This window comes from Monodelphis domestica, chromosome 5 (assembly GCF_027887165.1).
Source record: "Monodelphis domestica isolate mMonDom1 chromosome 5, mMonDom1.pri, whole genome shotgun sequence".
Lineage (NCBI taxonomy): Eukaryota > Metazoa > Chordata > Mammalia > Didelphimorphia > Didelphidae > Monodelphis > Monodelphis domestica.
The window spans coordinates 247,753,412-247,774,326 of NC_077231.1; the positions used below are offsets into that span (position 1 = coordinate 247,753,412).

At 34.3% G+C, this 20,915-nt stretch overlaps 1 long non-coding RNA gene across 1 annotated transcript in view; it reads right to left on the reverse strand.

The window, feature by feature from the left end:
• Positions 1-17,212, reverse strand: part of LOC103104940 (uncharacterized) — a 32,609-nt gene extending 15,397 nt beyond the window's left edge. The window contains exon 1 of the long non-coding RNA XR_473296.3: positions 16,119-17,212. This is a non-coding gene — a long non-coding RNA (uncharacterized LOC103104940). The remainder of the gene's footprint in view (positions 1-16,118) is intronic.
• Between the last annotated feature and the right edge of the window lie 3,703 nt (positions 17,213-20,915).

Below are 20,915 nucleotides of genomic sequence, written 5' to 3' on the forward strand. Positions count from 1 at the left end.
TTCTTAACTACTGAGCAACCTTCTTGAGGACCCCTAGTAATGTTCTAGTCTTTAATGAAACACTGTGCCTTTCCTGAAGTCCTTGAGGTGGCAAAACATAAAAATAATTACAAGATTATATGATTATATATCAAAATGTGTCACTTATAGATGCCTAAATACAGTGTGTGTGAGACAGAGAGAGTTCATCCTAGTGAAGTTTTTGCTCCTCTGTTAAATTAAGAGAGAAGGGCTAAATCTGCCATTTTATCCTGGTAGAATGTGTTCCCTTAGGAATATAGGTCAGAATCTTCCCTGTCATTTAAAGCCTTAGAGAGGGGCAGCTATATGTCTCAGTGGATAGAGTGCCAGGAGTAGAGTCCAGAGGACCTGGGTTCAAATCAGAAACTTCTTAGGTTTTCCTGGACAAATCACTTAATCTCAAATGCCTAGCTTGATTCCAAGAGCATATCACTCAATTCCAAGACAGAAAGTATGAGTTAAAAATAAAGAAATAAATCCTTAGAGAGTTGTTCTGGGACACAGAGTGTAAGTGACTTTCCCAGGTTTACACAGTCAGTACATCAGAGGTTTACATTCGAGCCCAGTCTTGTCTACCTCCCATACCTGCCCTCTTTCCAGTATATCCCAATTCTAATATGATAGTGAGATAGAAAGTCACAAGATCTCTTGTAACTTTTCTTTATATACTCCAGACTTAAAATCACAGTGTTTGACACATTATAAGTGCTTAATGAATAATTATCTTTACTATGAAATAACAGCCATTGAACATAGTTAATTTGTTTTTTGTTTTTGTTTTTGGAAATTTTTAGTTAATTAATTTAGAATATTTCATATGGTTACAAGATTCATGTTCTTTTCCTGCCCTCCCCCAAACCCCTTCCTGTAGCTGATGAGCAATTCCTCTGGGTTTTAGATGTGTCATTGACCAAGATCTATTTCCATATTATTGATATTTGCATCAGGGTGATCGTTTAGAGTCTACATCCCCAATCATAATCCCCATCAACCCATGTGATCAAGCAGTTGTTTTTCTTCTATTGAACATAGTTACTTTGTAAGCAAAAGTAAAATAATCAAGTTGAAATAACTTTGGAGGCTTCTGAGAATAGAAAGGTATCGTTAAGGCTATAGAAACCAAAGGAATTTGTATGCTAAATCTGATTTCCAAGAAAGGAGAGTGTGTATATATGTATGTTTATGAATGTGCATTCTAAAGAATATTATTAAGATTTTAATTTGCTGTCAAGGACAACTTCCCCTGTAAGGATGAAATTGTTTTCTGATCCATTTACCAAATGTGACTGAGCAAGCTAAGATTAATTTAATCTAGGGTTTCAGACTTTAGTATTCAAAAAGAATCTTAGGCAAAAGCAGCATTTTTTTATTTAAAGGAAAGAGTTTATATATTCTGTGTTTTGAAGATCACAATAAGTTGGTAGATTAAATGGCTTTATATTTAAACAAAATATGTGTTAGTAATGGAATTGTTTTTCAAGCTTTACTGCTGTCCTTTGGAGGTATATTTGAATGACACCTTGCCATGAGAGCTACCAGCTGTAACATTTACTCTGAAAAATAAATGTTTACCTCCAGCGTCAATTGACATTTCTAACTTATTGCTTGGATGTCAAGTACTGTTTCAGAGCCCCTTCCCTCAGTGGCCTTCATATCCTGACCACCATCCCCACAGCAATGCACAAATATCACATTTGTGACCTATATAATGGTCAGCTTAGACTAGTGTCTTGGAAGGGGCTTCAGCTCCAGGGAATATAGTAGCCTACATTGCAATTTACTTAAATTTTTTTGAGTTCTACTATTTTGATATTTAGATACATTAGTAAAAGTATAGATAAAAATATATGAATATAAGAAAAGGGGTGATGAAAGAGTTTTCTCTGTTTTGTCCTTTTTTTGGAGTGTCTGTCTCCAAAGATTTCATTCTGAAGATCTATCCACAGTGCATCAAAGCTCATTTATTTCCATGATTTTGATAGTGATTACATATGCACAACATTGTCCTAAATCTTCATTTCCAGTACTGACCTCCTGCCCTCAATTGAACTCTAAACCCTCGTATTCTATAAGTCATCTTTGTTGGAACATTCTGTTTATGTCTGACACATAGTATATCTCAATAGTCAGGCATTCTTAACATCTCTTTCACTGTAAATCTGGGGTTCTTATTCTTTTGGAGGTGTCACGGCTTTTTAAATTAGTTTTGATAGTCAATTGTTACCTATGAACCTTTTAAAAGAATGATATTTTTAAGTGAATCCAATAAAATATGAAGCATAACTAAGCAAGTCAATTAAATTGAAATATTGATATATTTATATATACATTTTTAAATTTGGTGAACTTGGTTCAGTTGGTTAAGAACCCCACTGTGAATGATACCATCATGTTCCTTGCTTGTGTGTCTTAAAACCTTTGAGTCACTTATAGTTCTCATTTCTCCTCCATGTCTTACACCTAATCTATCACCAACTATCAGAATTATCTACAAAGAATCTAAGCTTTGCCTCTTTGCTTTTATTCTCATAGCCAAATGTCAGAGTCCTAACAAATAATATGCCTAGAGTAAGTAGCATCAAATTTACTCTCAGCTGACTGCAGAATAAGAGGGCATGGGAGAAAGAGACTGGAGGTCACTGCACCAATGCTAGGGAGATTTCCCTCTCTATTTTATATTGACTATATGACCATATGCAAAGCATTTGACCTATCAGTGTCTGAGGCAAATCTCAAGGAGTTTAAGAAGTGGAGTGCTGGTAAATATATGATAATAAGTTTTCTGAATGGGGAGGGGATACAAAACATATGCTTCAGTTTATTGTGTATTTATTATTAAGAATTTCTCTATCACTTTCCTAGGTCTAGTCATTCACTAAGACAGTATGGCAAATTCTCATTTGTAGTATTTACTGTTTTTTAAGATATAAAACTGAAAATTTAACAATTAGCTCTCACGAGCCATTTCAAGTTCTCTTCAGCATACTAAAGGGGAACTAAAGGGGAACAGAAAAGACAGAAAAATTAGGGAAAGAAATAAGGAGAAATCAGAAGAAAGGTATAAAACCAGTTTTCAAGGGGATTCCAGCACAGAATGCTTTCTTTAAGAAAGAAGCATATTGTGTAATGGGAGAAAGAATCTTACATTAAGTCTTAATTCACATGCCACTGAGATTAGAGCCAGAATATAAATATGAATGAAATATCTGAATATATATTTATTTATATTCAAATATAAATGAAAGAGAAGTAGTCTTGGGAAATTTCCACTAGTCATCAAAAAAAAAAAAAAGATTAGTTCCAGATATAGCTTATTACTCTTATAAGGAAAGGATTGTTTTGTTTTGTTTTTCCCTCAGTAAGGGAGCAAGAGGTGAGTAGGGCTTCACAACCATCATCAGAAAAGTTTGCATGAGAAATTTGAACACAAACCGAATGAATTATTGGGGCAATGATTCCTGAAGGCAGAATCTAATGGAGCCTTTACTGTGACACTTTGGTAACTGAATTTCATAGGCTTGGGGAACTTCTTGAAGACTTGTTACAGAATCAACTAAAATAATTCGTTTCTGGATGGTGACCACCATTTGTCCCTTTTTAAAAGGCTAATATGGGGATTTATTTGTGCCAAGCCCCATAAAAATGAATTCCATTTGCAACTATCTCCTCGGTGGAAATCCATAAGGAAGAAAGGAAATTCCTTAAAAGAAATGGATTATATATATATGTATATATTGAGTCTATGTGCCATACACTCCTCCTACTTTAAATTGGTGCCATTCAGATTCTGCTTTCTGAGTGGAACCCCATGAGAATAGATCTCCTCCATTATTTAGTCATCAAGATAAGAGCTGATAAACCTTGGAAAGTGAAGCAGGAGTTTTGGATGCCTGAGACTTGGGAAAATTCTAGAATTGATGTTACGATGCACTCTCCAAATAAGGAAAAGACCCACTGAACCACAAGTAGACAGACAACAATGACTTCACTTCAAGAGGGACATTTAGGTATAAACCTTGAAACATGGGTTGCAAGGAGGCCAGTTGATGAGAGTTCTAGTAAAACTGAAAAGAGAAATTCATCATCAGAAGAGTAAGGGCTTTTCAGTGTAAATTAAAAATAAGATATCCTGTAAATCCCTGACAATAAATAGGGGCATTGGGAGGCCATTACAGGGGCCAGTACATGTAGAAGAGGTGTATAGTGAGCTCTTAGAAGCTTGTGTAAGTTCAGGTCCTTTCAGCAATCTCTATGTTATTGTGAGGATTTGCCCAAACCATCCCATGTAGTCAAAAGAGACAATATGGGGCCCCTAAGGGGTGAAAGATATGTTTTCTTTAGCAATGAAGAAATAGGTGAAATCACACCAGCTTTCATCCACCAGTTCCCCTCACAACAGCCCTATGTTGTCAGGGAGGAAGGAATATGTCACCTCACAATTCATAGACTAAGGGGAACTGAAAAGAGTAATATCATACTATGAGTCCTCCCCACTGCATCACTGTTGTGGACCAGATAGCCCAGGCATCCCAGACCCAGGGTAGGTGGTGCCAGGATATTCACGTCATCATTATTTTTTTCTTCTGGTTGTATGATTGTCAGAAGCCATTTAATTTGGACCAGGAAGCAGTACAGCATACTTTCAATGTCTTTCCCTATTCCTACTGGAACTCTACCTCAATCTGCCATGCAGAGACCCGAAAAAGGTCTACTTTACTGAGGGATTTGGTATATACCTCTATAGGGATGGATGACAAAATGTTAACTTGGCCCGGTGAGGACTTTGTGGCAGAGGGCTTAAATCAAATGAGAACCCATATGAGAGATAAAGAGTGGTAAAACAACACAAAAGAAATCCAAGGACCAGTCTTGTTATATTTAGGAACTACAATGAGAAGAGAAAACCCAGAAGATTCTGGATATGATCTGGAATAAGTAACTAATGCTATTTTCCAGTAATCATGCAAGGATGCTCCCAAACTATTGTATTCTCAGCTTTTCGAGAATTCACATTAGCCATTTTAGTATCATGATTGTCCCAAATTACTTATAAATTTGCTTCTTTAAAATAGGGCCCAGAAAAGACTATAGTCCAAGGAGATCTAAAGCATGCTATTCAGCAGCATATCCCCTTTTTCTCAAAAAGACCTTTAACTTGGCTGGCCATTACCAGAGAGGGATGTACAATTCAACTTCAATCATTAGTCTGGTAGTAGGGTATATCTTAGAGATAGGGTCATGGCAACTGCTCCAAATATGGCTTGTGGTTTAAGCCATATGGCTCACATTTGAAAGAGCCTTAAATTAATAAAGCAGAAAATATTTCAGTTCCTGGATAGTTGCTAGAGGATGGCCAGGTGGTCTAGAGTCTTCAGAACAAAGAAGTGAATCAAAGATTGTCACCATTGGTGTCAGATCCAGTGGAATAATTTTGCTGATGCCTCAATATTCATAAAGTATTTTTGTTTTGTTTTAGATGAAGCATTAGACATGCCAAAAACAGAGAGTGAAGAATAAGTGTACTTCCTCTTTGAGGGGTCATGATGCTATGTTGTTCTAAACATGGAACCATTTCAATGTCTGAGGATGAATCACTTATTTTTAGCACAACTGCCTTCTTTTGGTCAGTCATAGCTTCCATCTAACTCAAAGAGTCCTTAATATTCCCTAAGTGTAAACATAGTACTTTATCATTTCTGGGCAAAAAAAAAAGTCCTGCTAATCAATAGTTACATCATTATGCATGTGATTTCCCTAGTCAGACGTCTGACCTTCTGGAAGCCAATGTCTGTCAAAAAAGAAAAAAAAATCAAGGCTATTCTAGGAAGGTGAAAGTGTCTGGCTAGTGGATTCTGGGATCCAGTCCAGTAAGACTCCTTTTGAATACCTTTTTCCTTCCCTTGTACACCCTCAACTTGACCTCATCATATATAACTTACTAAGGGCTCAGTCTTTAGAGAACTAACTCATATTCCCTTAATTTACAGATTTCTTTGACTCAGGTTTGGTTCAGACAATCTTATCAGGAAGGATTGCCTTCATGACCATAGGGAAATCAATCTCTTAATAATCTTGGTACCTTGGTACAATAATTTGTGGATAATACATATAATTTGCACTCATACAAGGGTTTTCCTTACCTGAGAATTCCCTGAAACAATGAAACATTTCCTATCCCCATCCTACTGAGTAGCTATCAGTATCAAAAGTATCAAAAAGTATCAAAGTTGGTTTAAAATTAGATCCTCTTGATTCCAAGTTTAATCATTTAGGTACTGAAATTGTCCTATCAATCATGATAATAAGTATTTTACACATGTGCACGTGTGTCATGTAGCACATGATTAGGTAGTGTTATACCATAGTGGAAAATCATCAAGGATTGTTCCAGTCTTTGTATGGTAATAAATAATATTATTTGTCTAAGTCTATTCTAATACTATCACTACTGTGATTACTAATAGTTGATATATATAAATAGTGCTTTCCGTTCATTATCTCATTTGATGATTTCCTGTGAGGTTGGTGCTATGCATATTGGTTTTATTCTTTAATTAATTAATTAGTTTAGTCCATTTAGAACATTATTCCTCACCCTTCTGTAGCTGACATGCAATTCCACGGGGTTTTACATGTGTTCTTGATCAGAACCTATTTCCATGTTGTTGATGTTTTCACTAGGATGTTCATTTAGGTCTGTATCCCCAATCATATCCCTCTCAACCCATGTAATCAAGCAGTTGTTTTTCTTCTGTGTTTCTACTCCCACAGTTTTTCCTCTGAATGCACATATTAATTTTAGAGATGAAACAGTTTAAATGATTTGCCCATAGTTATCTTTATCTGTGTAAAAACTGAGGTTTGGAACCTAGTGCTTCATAACTCTAAGGTCAGTATTTCTCTACTTTTCTAACTTCCTAACTTATAATTGTTTATATAACCCTTCTGGAATTGGCAATATAGTTAATGTGGGTAATTGGTTTTATAGCAATATTTTGTCCATTACCCATTTTCTGAATTAATAATTCACTTATATTATTCAGTCTAGATGATTTAATTCCTTTCACATAAAAAACTTGTTTTATTGATCTGATTTTATTTTCACAGCAAGCATTTCATAATCTTCTCCTTATCAAAACTTCTCTTCTAAGAAAAACACAACTGAGAAAAATATTCAATAAAGTAACCATATCTGGACATACACACACCCATGCACACACACAGTGAGGACTACTAGGAATTTATAGATGTATATATGTATGTGTTTAAATACATACCTATGTATACATATATACTTATATTTAAGTATATGTGTGCATATGAAGTAAAAGTGTGTGTATATATACATAAATTGCAAGTAGTTTTCATTCATTTGATGTAAGAGGTATCGTTTCATTAACTATTTTCTAATACTAGCATTGATTTTTCTTTTTATTTCAGAGCTACCCATAGTTTGACTTGGTTTTATTCATCTTTTGACTTAAATTGTCTATGTAAATGTATCTTGCTCTCTTGCCTCTGCTTACTTCATTCTGAATCAGTTCATATAAATCTTCACAAAGTTCTCTTAATTCTTCATTTGCGATTTCTTTTTTTTAATGCATAGAATCACGTTACATTAAATTTATATTCAATTTTCTATTTTTTGTCTTTTCCCAGATAATGAGCACCACTTTGTTTCAGTTTTTTCAGTGAATTCTGCTATGGATATTAACATGTATTGTTTAAATCTTTGTTTCTATCTTTGACATATTTGTGAACTAGTGCTTGGATTTTTGAGATTAAATAACTGTATTTTAATTTTATTCTCTCAAAACTTAACCTATAATGGTGAGAACATTTAGTCATTATACCAGCAGGACATCAGTGAACTTCTTTCCATAACTTCTCTGACATTGACTGTTTCTATCTTTTGTCATTTTCTTCAATGAGTGTAGCATTTGGTCAAACCATAACATTGCTTTCACTTTCATTGCTCTCAGCATTAGGGATTTGGAACATAATTTTATATGGCAATTTATACATTCTTTTAAAATTCACACCTATTCAACATATCTGTGAATGCATGAATCTTAGTGTCATTTTATTTAATTTCCTGTATATTTTGTATTTATGACTTCTATCATTAATATACCCTGCAAATATTTTCCAACTATGTCATATCTCATCTAATTCTGTTTTCACTGATTTTCTATAAAATTTAATATAACTTAATCTAATCAAATTTAGTTATTTTATCTTTTATGATTTCCTCTCTCTCTTGTTTGCCTAAATTATTCTTTCCATATTCACAATAGTGAAACATGCTTAATTTTATTATTTTTGTTTTTTTAATGGTTCAACATTTTAATATTCAGATTACGTATCCTTATGGAGCATTTTATTATGTATGGTTTAAGATTTTTGCAAGACCAAATTTCTGCTAAATTGCTTTATATTAATGTTATGTTCTCAGTTTTATCTACTTATTATTGTTTAACTATATATATGTGGTATGTTTATATGTATATTTGATAGATATATGAACATTTGTCTCTGTGTATATCATCTTTATATGTCTTCTAGTCATCTTTTTACATTTTCATATGAAAAGTTCCAAATAGTTTTGATGTTTGATTTTAATCTATTGAGTCACTAATCATCTACCCTGTAATTAATACTTTTTCTTATGACTTCTCTCAGAATTTGTGAAGATTGGATTTAGCTATCTCCTGATTCTATCAATGGAGGTACTTAGCTCTTCCTTTATTGGGAAGATTAAATTGTAATCCCCTGTCTATTTTTAGATTGTAATCCCCAAAAGGGTGAATTCAGTATTCAAAGTAGATCTACCCATTTTAGCTACAAAAGATGTTAACTAACCAAAAAAGTGTTAACTAACCACAAAAAAGGTGTTAACTAACTACAAAAGGTGTGACATCCATTTAATACATTGAGTGTGCAGTTCTGGAGAGGAGCATCTGCTGTGATTGGTAGATGTAAAAATTTAAGGGAAGTGACACTAGAAAAAAAGGTCTTTAAATAGAGGAAACAAAGGCACACAAGGATGAATCAATCAATAGATCAAGTTCATTCAGTCACTTGGAGTTTTACTGGAAGAAGACAATTGGAGTTGTAGCAAAGAGAGGCACTTAAGGAGAGACTGGAAGACAAACACTCAGACTTGTAGTGAAGACACCTGGCTGTGGAACTGGACCTCCCTGGAAGGACCTCATGCAGGAGACCTCAGACTGCTTTCTTTTTAGATGGTCACCATGGTGAGTAAAAGGCTGACTTAGTTCCTTACCCTTCTGGAGGTATGAACCTCCTAGAAAGGCCCATCATTTTGAGACTCCTTTCCCCTGGCTGGGGCTTAGAATTTCTTCCTGGCTCTGAGGAAGCCAGAGCTCTCTCTCCCTCTCTCTCTCCCCTTTTATCTCTTCCTTATTATCTTCCCTCTATTGTAAAATAAACTACCATAAACTGTATTTTATTTTAGTAATTCATTTTGGCATTTAGAAATTAAATCTCTGGTGACCACCAGTTAAATATTCAAGTACAACCATAATAAATTTAACAGATTCTATAAATTTTGCTCATACAAATTAATTGTTATGATTTTAAATCATTATTAAAAGTCCCCTCAGTTATATTAATGATTCAATAAATGTATATTTTAACATATGTAAAAATATAATATATTTAATAACATTATCACCCAACCTTGAACAATTTTGAATTTAACTCCAACTATTTGTCTCCCTTTATTTCTATAAATATTATTTTGTAGATGTACTGATATTGATATTGTTTTGAACTAAATTTTCACTTAATGCTTTCTAGTTATTCAATGGAATTTATTGTATTATCTTTCTCATTGGTTTTATTTTATTTATAGAAATTCAGATGATTTTCTGGATCATTTTTGTACTCTGATGTTTTGCAGAAGCTATCTTTAAACCAAGCCAATTTACTTGATTAATCACACATATACATACACACATACATATGTGTGCATAGGTATGAGTATTTGTATGTGTATTTATATACATCATCATGCTATGTGCAAACTTTTTTTCTTTCTTTCTTTGATGTTTATATCTTTAATTTAGTTCTCTTTTCTTATTGCTAAATCTACTGTTTTTAGAAATGCTACTGAGGAGGAGGAGGGAAGAGGAAGTATCATTTTTACATTGCTCTTTGTACTTAGAAATTTGATGTGTCTCCACTATGTGTTCACAAAGAATACTAGCTCATGGTTTTAAATAAATACTTTTGATCATAGTAAAGAAGTCTACCATGCTTATTCCATTATTAATATTGGTGCTGTATGTGGTCAAGAACCTTTTCTGCACCTTTCAAAATAATGTTCCGTTATTTTTTGTGCTATTACTTTGCATCAATATTCAGTTTTGAGATTAGTACATAGTTACTTGTTTCTGGTTTATCTCTTACTGTTTGGGCTCCAACAATTTATGCCTCATGAAAGGTTAATACATGGATTTATGTAATTTTTTGTAGCATAGAAAATAAATACTCTTTAAAAGTTTGGTAGAATTCATTTGTATTTCCACATGGCCCAAATCCACAGGCCCTCTTCTTAATTCATTTAGTGCTTAATTGATTTCTGTTTTCTGACATTGAGTTTTCCATTCTCTTTTTGTCTCTCTCCTTTCTCTCTTCCACCTACTTTTCTCTGTTAGTTTAGTTATTAACAGGAGTAATTTCACTCAGAGTTCTCTCATTTCTCTCTTTCCTACTAATTTGGTATTGATTCTCACTTTTGCTCTAATAAGCTAGTAGTCCAACCATATACAGACATTTAATTTAGAAAGAACTTCCATTTCATTAAGTACCATGAAAAAATATATTCTGCTGAATTACCATGCCATGAAGGTGATTCCAGCTTCTTTTGGGATAATCTATGAGTGAAAAAAATTAGTATATTTTGTCAAGAAGGAAAGGCTTCAATTTTACTTTAGGTCTCAATCATACAATTTTGTTTTGTGTGTGGTAGTGCTGGGCTTGATATGATATTGATTGATACTGTATTATTTCATAAGCTAAACTTTGTACTTGGTAGAAAGAGATGAAAGAAAGAGGCTAAAATTTACATGATGAATTCCCCCTTTTTAAAAATAAAAGTCACGGCTTGTGGAGTTTGCTTCATGTTATTATAATATATATCAAACTATCATTTATAGTTATATCAAGATAAACTTTATCCTGTTGTCCATGTTAGCCTGATGTTTATGCCACAGTGTTTTGTGTCAAGCTAATCTTTATGATATGTGGTGACATGCAAGTGTTTATGTTTAGTAAAAAATAATTCTAGGAACATTCTGTTCTACAGGATGAAACTGTTCTTTTGTAAAGGACTAATGCCAACTAAATGATTTCAACATGTATGCATACATAATCACATTGTGTATATATATATACAATACATGTATGTAAACACATATCATACAAATGTTTATGTTGCCCTTATATATGTACACACATATACAATGAAATACACACGTGTATCTATAATATGCATACACACATGTACACATGTATGAATATATTTCATATGTGGTTATACAGAGAGGGAGATAAGATGATGGATGAATAGATAGAAAGACAGACAGATAGACAGACAAATAGATACAGATATACAGATAGATATATAGATATATAGATATGTGACCAAAATCATGAAAAGACCCATTCTGACTGTTTCATATTGCTCTCTGTGCATGTAAGTGATCCTCAGGGAATGGAATAATTTTTTAATAGAGCTCGTTGGTATTAGTGATCAAAGTGATAAAAAAAAACTTTACAAATATAGAAGATGAAGGAACTAAATAATATTAATATCTCAACAGAACTCTGTTCAGGTAGGTAGATGATATAGCATTGTGAAGCCTGGTTCTCTCAGCTTTACTGCTTTGATGTGAGTAATAAATCTTTTTGACTTCACAATAAATGTCTTTAGGTTCAGCTGTGACCACAATTCTCTATAAAATATAATGGAAGGCGACAACAAGTGGAACACAAAATTGACAGGTAACATTGGCAACTAGCTTTGGGCTAGTTATCCAAGGACTCCTCTAACTGAGTATAGAGAAAACTATTATGATAGGATGGCAACTAGGTATTGTGTTCTATTAATTGATATTGTGTCATAAATCAAATAAATATATTTGCTGCCACATAGTGAATTCTTTTTAAGTAGAAGAAGTTGTAAATAACGTATTGCATAGTATTCTTTTTTACTACATCATAGTTTCACAAATACTAAGTATTGAAGAGAGATGTAGTTTGAAAAACAATCATTAGCCAGGTGTATTTTGGGAAGTAATTAATCACCCTCGAGCTTTAGTTTTATTTTGGTATTTAAAATGGGAGTAAATATTTACCTTACCTGTGTTCTGTTATTGTGAAGAAGTCCAAATGTGTTACAGAAATACAGGGTTTTTGTTGTTGTTTTTCTTTTTGTTTTGCTTTCATGGAAATGAAGGAAAAGCCTATTATTTAGGGCAACTGACTTAAGCTTGGATCTGTATTTTTCTCAGGTCCCAATTTAAGAAATGAAAAATGTTCCATCTATGTTCACATATACCATTTATATATTACTGAAATTTTTCTCACTTAAGAACTCTCTTCCATGTTTAATTTATATGATATTTCTATGAAAATACCATTAAATGTCTACTCTGGAAAAAGAGTTCTGGAGTCTAGAGTGCTAATTTTTTCCAGATATGACTCAAAAATTTATAACAGCTGGCTAATTTCCAAAATGTGTTTCCATTCCTTACATTATAATATTATGCATAAATGTTGTTTTGTGGTGATGGGGTTTGGAGAGGAGAGTACAATAAAAATTTTTATTATAGTTAAAAATAAGAAAAGTAGCTATTGAAAAGTAATCATATACACTACTTTCACTAGAGTAAATAAATGTATATATGGTAGTAATTTTTTTTAGATTGGAATGACCTATATCTTATTAGACTATCATATATGACATAATATTAAAATATTTAAATTTAGCTTACTGGCAGAACTTTTTACATGTATTGATATATGACAAATCTGATAGAAAGACAAAGAGATATGAAGATATGAATAGATGAATGAATTGTTAGGATTGAAGGGAGGGGAAAGGAAAGAAGAGAAAAGGACAAGAGGAGAAAAAAGGAGGGAGGGAAGGATAGGTTGGAGGGCAAAAGGAAGACAAATAGAAGGGAGGGAGAAAATAAAAGGGAAATAAAAAAACAACAAAATATATATCATATTAATAGAAATGGAAAATACAAGATTTTTTCAATAAAAAGGGGCCATTTTATGGGGAAAACAGAAAAATAATAATAGACTATTTTTTTAAATTATAAGAACAGATCTAAAACCCAGAATCAGAAAAATATTTCATGAAGAGAACTGAAGATCTTTCAAATAAGATCAAGGTAAAGAAAGTTATTTATTATCATAGCTGTTATGTTATATAGTACTACAAATTTTACATATAGCTATAAAATAAGAACATTAAACTTGTAAGCTCAGACAAGGAGGAAAACACAATGATCTATTATTATTTTTAGCTTGATTTTTCTGTGATCAAGAGGAGTGTATTTAAGTTCCACCCTGATAATAGTTTTTGCTATTTCTTCTCATAACTTATTCAACTTTTCCTTTAAGTATTTAGATAACCATTCATTTTGGTATGTATATGTTAAGGTTTGCTATTTTTAATTATCTATAGTTTTATTTAAAATAATAGATTTTCCTCATTTATCTTTTTTAATCAAATTTATTTTTCTGCCCCATTGTCAGAGATCCTGATTACTACCCCTGATTTTCTTTTAGCTTAGCTTACATAGGACAGATTTTGCACTATTTATTTTAATTCTAATTCAATTCACTGTGAGCATTCACTTTTTTCCAACTTATTCCCTGAATTTTCCTTTTCTTATAGACATAGTCTCTATGCATTTGTAGTGAGAATATTGGAACCTTGTATATCTCTGTTCTGTACTATCTGCAGTCTCTCTGCTATGAACCTTGATATTGAGTGCTTTTTACTTCATAGATTCTAGAGGAGTCTCAAGCCAAGGAACTACACATTTTACTAATGCCCTGAGTGATCTCATCCTTTCCCTCCTTTACCAAATTGTGCTATATGTGCATTAGTGATATTTCTAGGTTAAAAATGTTTTATAGTTGTTCTTACTGCTCTTTTTAGTATGAATAGAAATTATTTTCTAAAGTAGTTGCATCAGTTTAAGCTTCATCTATAGCAGCTAACTATACAGTCTTGCTATAGTTTTCCTAGAATTTACTATTTATGTTCTTTGTCATCTTTGCTAGTTTGAGTATACAGTGAAAAATCATATTTGTTTTTATTAGGAATTTTTCATTCTTAATGATTTGGAGAGCTTTCAGATAGATTTGAAGAGCAGGTATTTCCTCCTTATAAAACTGCTTTTACATATCCCTTCTACACTCTTCAGTTGGGGAATGGTTCCTGTTCTTACACAATTAAATCAATTTCTCCTGTGTCTTGGATGACCAGTCTTTATCAGAAATATCCTCTGCAAATAGTTTGCCCAGATAACCATTGTCTTTTCATTATAATGTCAGGGTTTGCATGAGTAAAAAGTTGTCAATTTTATATAACTCTGTGTCAATTTTATGATACATTTATCCACCTCGAGTTTATTACCATATACTGCAAAAGGTATTGATGGAAACTATTTTTTCCAAGCTCTTCTGTGTGTATGTGTGTGTGTGAATAAAACTAGTAGAGTTCTTTCTGTACTTGTAAGAAAGAGTAGTAGTTCTACTTGGGCATATAGATTGCTAGAAGATTATATTTAATTATTTCTGAGATTTGTTTATCTAAATTATAGCACTGATTTATTGGCACCAATAATTTTTTTATTCTTTTAATCATCCATAAATAATTTTGCATGTAACTACATGATAGCTTAAAATATTAAAGTGATATGAAAATAATAGTTATTCTCAGTAGTTCTTTATTTATTGAGATTCTTAACCTTTAATTCCTCAAGACAATGATTTTTAGTGTTTTGTGTAGAACTATAAAAAAAAATAAGTCCTTGTCATATTGTTGGTACTATACTAAATCTCTAATTACTATTAGCTTTTAATTTATATTACTAGACAACCTGAAGTTTGAGTTGTCTGTCCAATTAATTTTTTGTTTATTTCATTTTTTAATAGGTTGCACATATATTTTTACTTAGTATATATTTCCATGTTTATCATGTTGTGAAAGAAGACACACATTGCCTATAATAGAGACAGACTCATTAAGGAAAGAAAGAATGGAATGTTTCAACCTATATTCAGATTTTATCTGTTCCTTCTATGGAGGTGGATATCTCTTTCTTCCCCTTTTTTGTCATGGTCATGAGTAATTTGGAGTTGCAATGGATAGTTGTCCTGTTGATAGTTAAGTCATTCAGAGTTGATCATCATACATTTTTTGTTTTTGCTATCTATAACATTCTAGTTCTGCTCACTTCACTTTGAAAAATTTCCTGTCTTTTTTTTTCTTTTTTAAAATTAGTTTTTATTTTTAAGTATTTTCCCTAAGTGTTTCCATGGTTTTTGTTATTGTCTTGTTTGTCATTATTTTTATTCATGAAACAATAGTATTCCATTATATTTGTTTACTATAATTTGTGCAGCCACTGTCCAGTTTTTAGATTTCCATTAAATATTTCAGCTCTTTGCCTCTACAAAAAGAGCTGCTATAAACATTTTTTTTGTACAAGCAATTTCGTTCTGCCTATCCTTAATCTCTTTGGAATATAGACCCAGTTGAGTTATATTGGGGTCAGAGTATCTACATAGTTTTATGACCCGTTGGACATGATGTTAGATTGTTCTTTAAAAGGTTTATTTTAGTTCACAGCTCCACCTGCAGTATATTAGTGTCATGATTTTTCCATATCCCCTTCAAAATTTATCATTTTCTGATTTTGTTACATTAATCATCTCTTAGGTTTGAGGTAGTACTTAAAAGTTTTTTAAATTGATATTTAATTCCTCCAATCAATAGTGATTTGAAGCATTTCCCCCATGACTAAAAATAATATTTTTTTTACCTGAGAATTGCCTGTTAATATTCTTTGGATTCTCAAAATTTTGACTCACTTATCTTTTTATTCTTCTTTTGAGTGTTAAATTTGATCATCAAAACTTCTTCATTTCTCTTGTTGGTCATTTCATCTCTCAGGAATGCCTGGAATTCCTCCATTTCATTAAATGTCCATTTTGTCCCCTGGAGTAATTTCTTACTTAATGCTTAGTTTCACTGTGTAGATGATTTTTGATTGTAGGACAATATCAATTGCCTCATGGAATATCTTATTCCATGATCTGATCTGTTATTGTAGAAACTGCTGGATCCTTTGTAATCCTGATTGTGATTCCATAACATTTGAACTTTTTTCCCCTAGCAGCTTGTTGTTTTTTTTTATCTTAGGAGTTCTGAAATTGTTCTATGAATCAGATAATTTTTAAATTTGGGATTCCCTTTAGGAGATCTTCAGTGGGTTCTTTCAATTTCTATTTTATCCTCTTATGGAAGAACATCAGGGCATACTGAGTCCTAAAATAGTGGATTAAAGGATGCTCTACTTCCTTGAACTCCCCCACGCAAAGATACATAATAAAATAAAACACATCACAATAAAGAGAAGCATGAGTAACATGTCTCTCACTGGGGTAAAAGGAGAGAGTGGTAGTGGCAGAACTCAAAGCAGCCCAAAATTCTGTTACTATGCCACAGGCAATAAAGCTTCAGAATGAGAAGGTGCACATAGCAAGCCACTTGATACAGTTATATGAGACAAAGATGGTAGGGTGGAAGACTGACCCAGCTTAAACCATTTGTCATGGGCAGCCCAGTCAGTTGAGCCAGGAAACTTATACTCAGGTGGCAGTAAAATGCCTGAAGTAATGAAATGCCAGAGGGGAGAATGGGCTCAGCCTAAGTCATTCCACTTGGATATTGAAGGGAGAGGGCCCTGGCAACAAAGTACCTGAAGCCTTGAAACAACAGAGTGCCTGAGGCAACAAAGTTCAGGGCAGGGACTCCCCCAGCCCAAGCTGCAAGCTATTTATCTGAAGCAGAAAATCAACAGAACAAGGACCAGTCCAGCCTACAAAACAACAGGGGAACTAGTAACCTGAAGTGGTGAATTTAGTTAAGAAAAAAAAAAGTTGTAAGTCTCCCCAGAGTCAATCATCAAAGCCACTCCTGTGACAACACATTGTAAGAGACAAAGGCATCTGGTCTTACCTCAGAGAAGGGCTAGAACTCTGAAAAATTGGGTCAGTGCCCCCTCTACACCAGGGTCAGAGAATTGCATCAACAAATAGATAAACTAATAGGAAAAAATAACTAGAAAAATGATCAAGAGACAAAGAAAAATCTTGAATATATATATAGTTACTTTAGTGATGGGGAGTACAAAATTCAAACTCAGAAGAAGACTCTGCTAAAATGGAAAAAAAAGAAAGTGTGAATGGATATTAGGCCAACCTGGGGAAACTTGAGATGAAATTTAAAAAATCATATAATAAGAGAACTGACAGAAAACCACAACAACTAGGGGAAAATTTAGTGGGGAAATCAACTTCCTAAAAAGTAGAATATGATAAGAGGCACAAAAATGCATTGAAGAAAACAATTCACAAAGGAATACAATGGATTAAATCTAAATAGAAGCAAAAAACACACTGAAGTAAACAATGTTTAAAGAGTGATAATGGCCATATAGTAGACTTCCGGTTAAGATGGCGGCTTAGAGAAAGCTGAAGTTCAGATCTCCGGAAAACCCTTCCCGACCGATCTCAAACTAGAAGCTCCTAAGGCGCCGAAATTCAAAACAATCAACAGCACAGACCCTGGGAACCCTCCTCCTGGACCTGGACCCGGTTCAAAAGGTACGGCTCCCCTTAAAAGCCAGAACCCGAGATCCCTCGGACCTCAGGGGTAGGAGCGCAGAGTCCAAGGCTCCCGGAAGCGGCAGCCGCGCCGGGCTCAGAGAGCAGGGTCTGAGGAACAACAACCCTCAGGGTCTTCTACCCAAGTCCCAGTCCGGGTGAAAGTTACTGCCTGGGGCCTCCGCTGCAAAGAGCCTGTCGGTCCGGGTGAAAGTTACTGCCTGGGGCCTCCGCTGCAGAGAGCTGGTCAAAACAACAGCAACCCTCAGGGCGGGCAAGACAGCCTCACGGGCTGGATCCTGCTATCCAAGTCTCAGTGAAAGTCTGTGCTCTCGGAGCTTGGGGAAGCGGCAGCCCATCCCCCCGCAGGCCGACGAAACAGCCTCACGGCCAGGGATTCTGAAGGCAACTTCCGGAAATCGAGCCAGGGGGAGAGTGTGGCCTCGTGGTCCGACCCTTCCATTCCAGTTCCAGTGAGGCATATTCAGTTTAACCCAGGGAACGCTCATAGAACCAACATCTGCCCAGGACTAAAGCCTCTGATCACCAGACAAAGACAAGAAAAGCCAATCCTCCACGTTCAGAGATGACAAATTCCACAGAAGCACAGAAGCCCCAAAATACCAAGAAAAATAAGAAGAAAGGGGCGACTCTGGACACATTCTATGGAGCCAAAATACAAAATACAGAGCAGATAGAAGAAGATATACAAGAAAATTCTCCAAAATCTTCCAAAGGAAATAGAAACTCTCCACAAACCCATGAAGAATTTGAATCAGAAAGGACCAAAAAGATGGAAGCCCTCTGGGAGGAAAAGTGGGAAATGATGCAAAAGAAATTCACGCATCTACAAAACCAGTTTGACCAAACTGTAAAAGAAAACCAGGCTTTAAAGCAAGAACTAATAAAGCAAAGCCAAAACACCAAGAAATTAGAAGAGAACATAAAATATCTCACCGACAAGGTGATAGATCTGGAAAACAGGGGGAGAAGAGAAAATTTAAGAATAATTGGACTCCCAGAAAAGCCAGAAATAAACACCAAACTGGACATGGTGATACAAGATATAATCAAAGAAAATTGCCCAGAGATTATAGAACAAGGGGGCAATACATCCACTGACAGAGCTCACAGAACACCTTCTACACTAAACCCCCAAAAGACAACTCCCAGGAATGTAATTGCCAAATTCCAAAGCTATCAAACAAAAGAAAAAATCCTACAGGAAGCCAGAAAAAGACAATTTAGATATAAAGGAATGCCAATCAGGGTCACACAAGACCTTGCAAGTTCTACGCTGAATGATCGTAAGGCATGGAACATGATCTTCAGAAAGGCAAGAGAGCTGGGTCTCCAACCAAGAATCAGCTACCCAGCAAAACTGACTATATACTTCCAAGGGAAAGTATGGGCATTCAACAAAATAGAAGACTTCCAACTTTTTGCAAAGAAAAGACCAGAGCTCTGTGGAAAGTTTGATACCGAAAATCAAAGAGCAAGGAATACCTGAAAAGGTAAATATTAAGGAAAGGGGAAAAATGTTATCTTCTTTTACTCAAACTCTCTTCTATAAGGACTACATTTATATCAACCTATGTATACTAATATGTGGGGAAAATGTAATGTATAAATAGGGGGTAAAGAAAGACCAAATAGAATAATGGTTCTCACACAAAGATTCACAGGGGAAGGGGAGGGGAAGAAAACTCCTATAAGAAGGAGAGGAAGAGAGGGGGGGGGGTTTACTTAAACCTCAATCTCAGGGAAATCAACTCTGAGAGGGAAAAACATCCAGATCCATTGGGATCTTGAATTCTATCTTACCCAACAAGGGTAAGGAGAAGGGAAAACCAAGGGGGGGAGGGGGAGAGGGAGAACAAAAAGGGAGGGAAAGAGAGGGGGGAGGGGGAGGGAACAAAAAGGGAGGGACTAAAAAGGGAAACATCAAGGGAGGGGACAAGGGGGACTGATTCAAAGTAAATCACTGGACTAAAAGGTAGAGCCGAAGAAGAAAAGGTTAGAATTAGGGAAGGCAATCAAAATGCCAGGGAGTCCACAAATGACAATCATAACTTTGAACGTGAATGGGATGAACTCACCCATAAAACGTAGACGAATAGCTGAATGGATTAGAATCCAAAACCCTACCATATGTTGTCTTCAAGAAACACACATGAGGCGGGTTGACACCCACAAGGTCAGAATTAAAGGATGGAGTAAGACCTTCTGGGCCTCAACTGATAGAAAGAAGGCAGGAGTGGTAATCATGATATCTGATAAAGCCAATGCAAAAATAGACCTGATCAAAAGGGATAGGGAAGGTAATTATATTTTGTTAAAAGGGACTCTAGACAATGAGGAAATATCATTAATCAACATGTATGCACCAAATAATATAGCACCCAAATTTCTAATGGAGAAACTAGGAGAATTGAAGGAAGAAATAGACAATAAAACCATACTAGTGGGAGACTTAAACCAACCATTATCAAATTTAGATAAATCAAATCAAAAAATAAATAAGAAAGAGGTAAAAGAAGTGAATGAAATCTTAGAAAAATTAGAATTAATAGACATATGGAGAAAAATAAATAGGGATAAAAAGGAATACACCTTCTTCTCAGCACCACATGGCACATTCACAAAAATTGACCATACATTAGGTCACAGAAACATAGCACACAAATGCAAAAAAGCAGAAATAATGAATGCAGCCTTCTCAGATCACAAGGCAATAAAAATAATGATTAGTAATGGTACATGGAAAACCAAATCTAAAACCAATTGGAAATTAAACAATATGATACTCCAAAACCGTTTAGCTAAAGAAGAAATCATAGAAACAATTAATAATTTCATCAAGGAAAATGACAATGGCGAAACATCCTTTCAAACCTTTTGGGATGCAGCCAAAGCGGTAATCAGAGGCAAATTCATATCCCTGAAAGCTC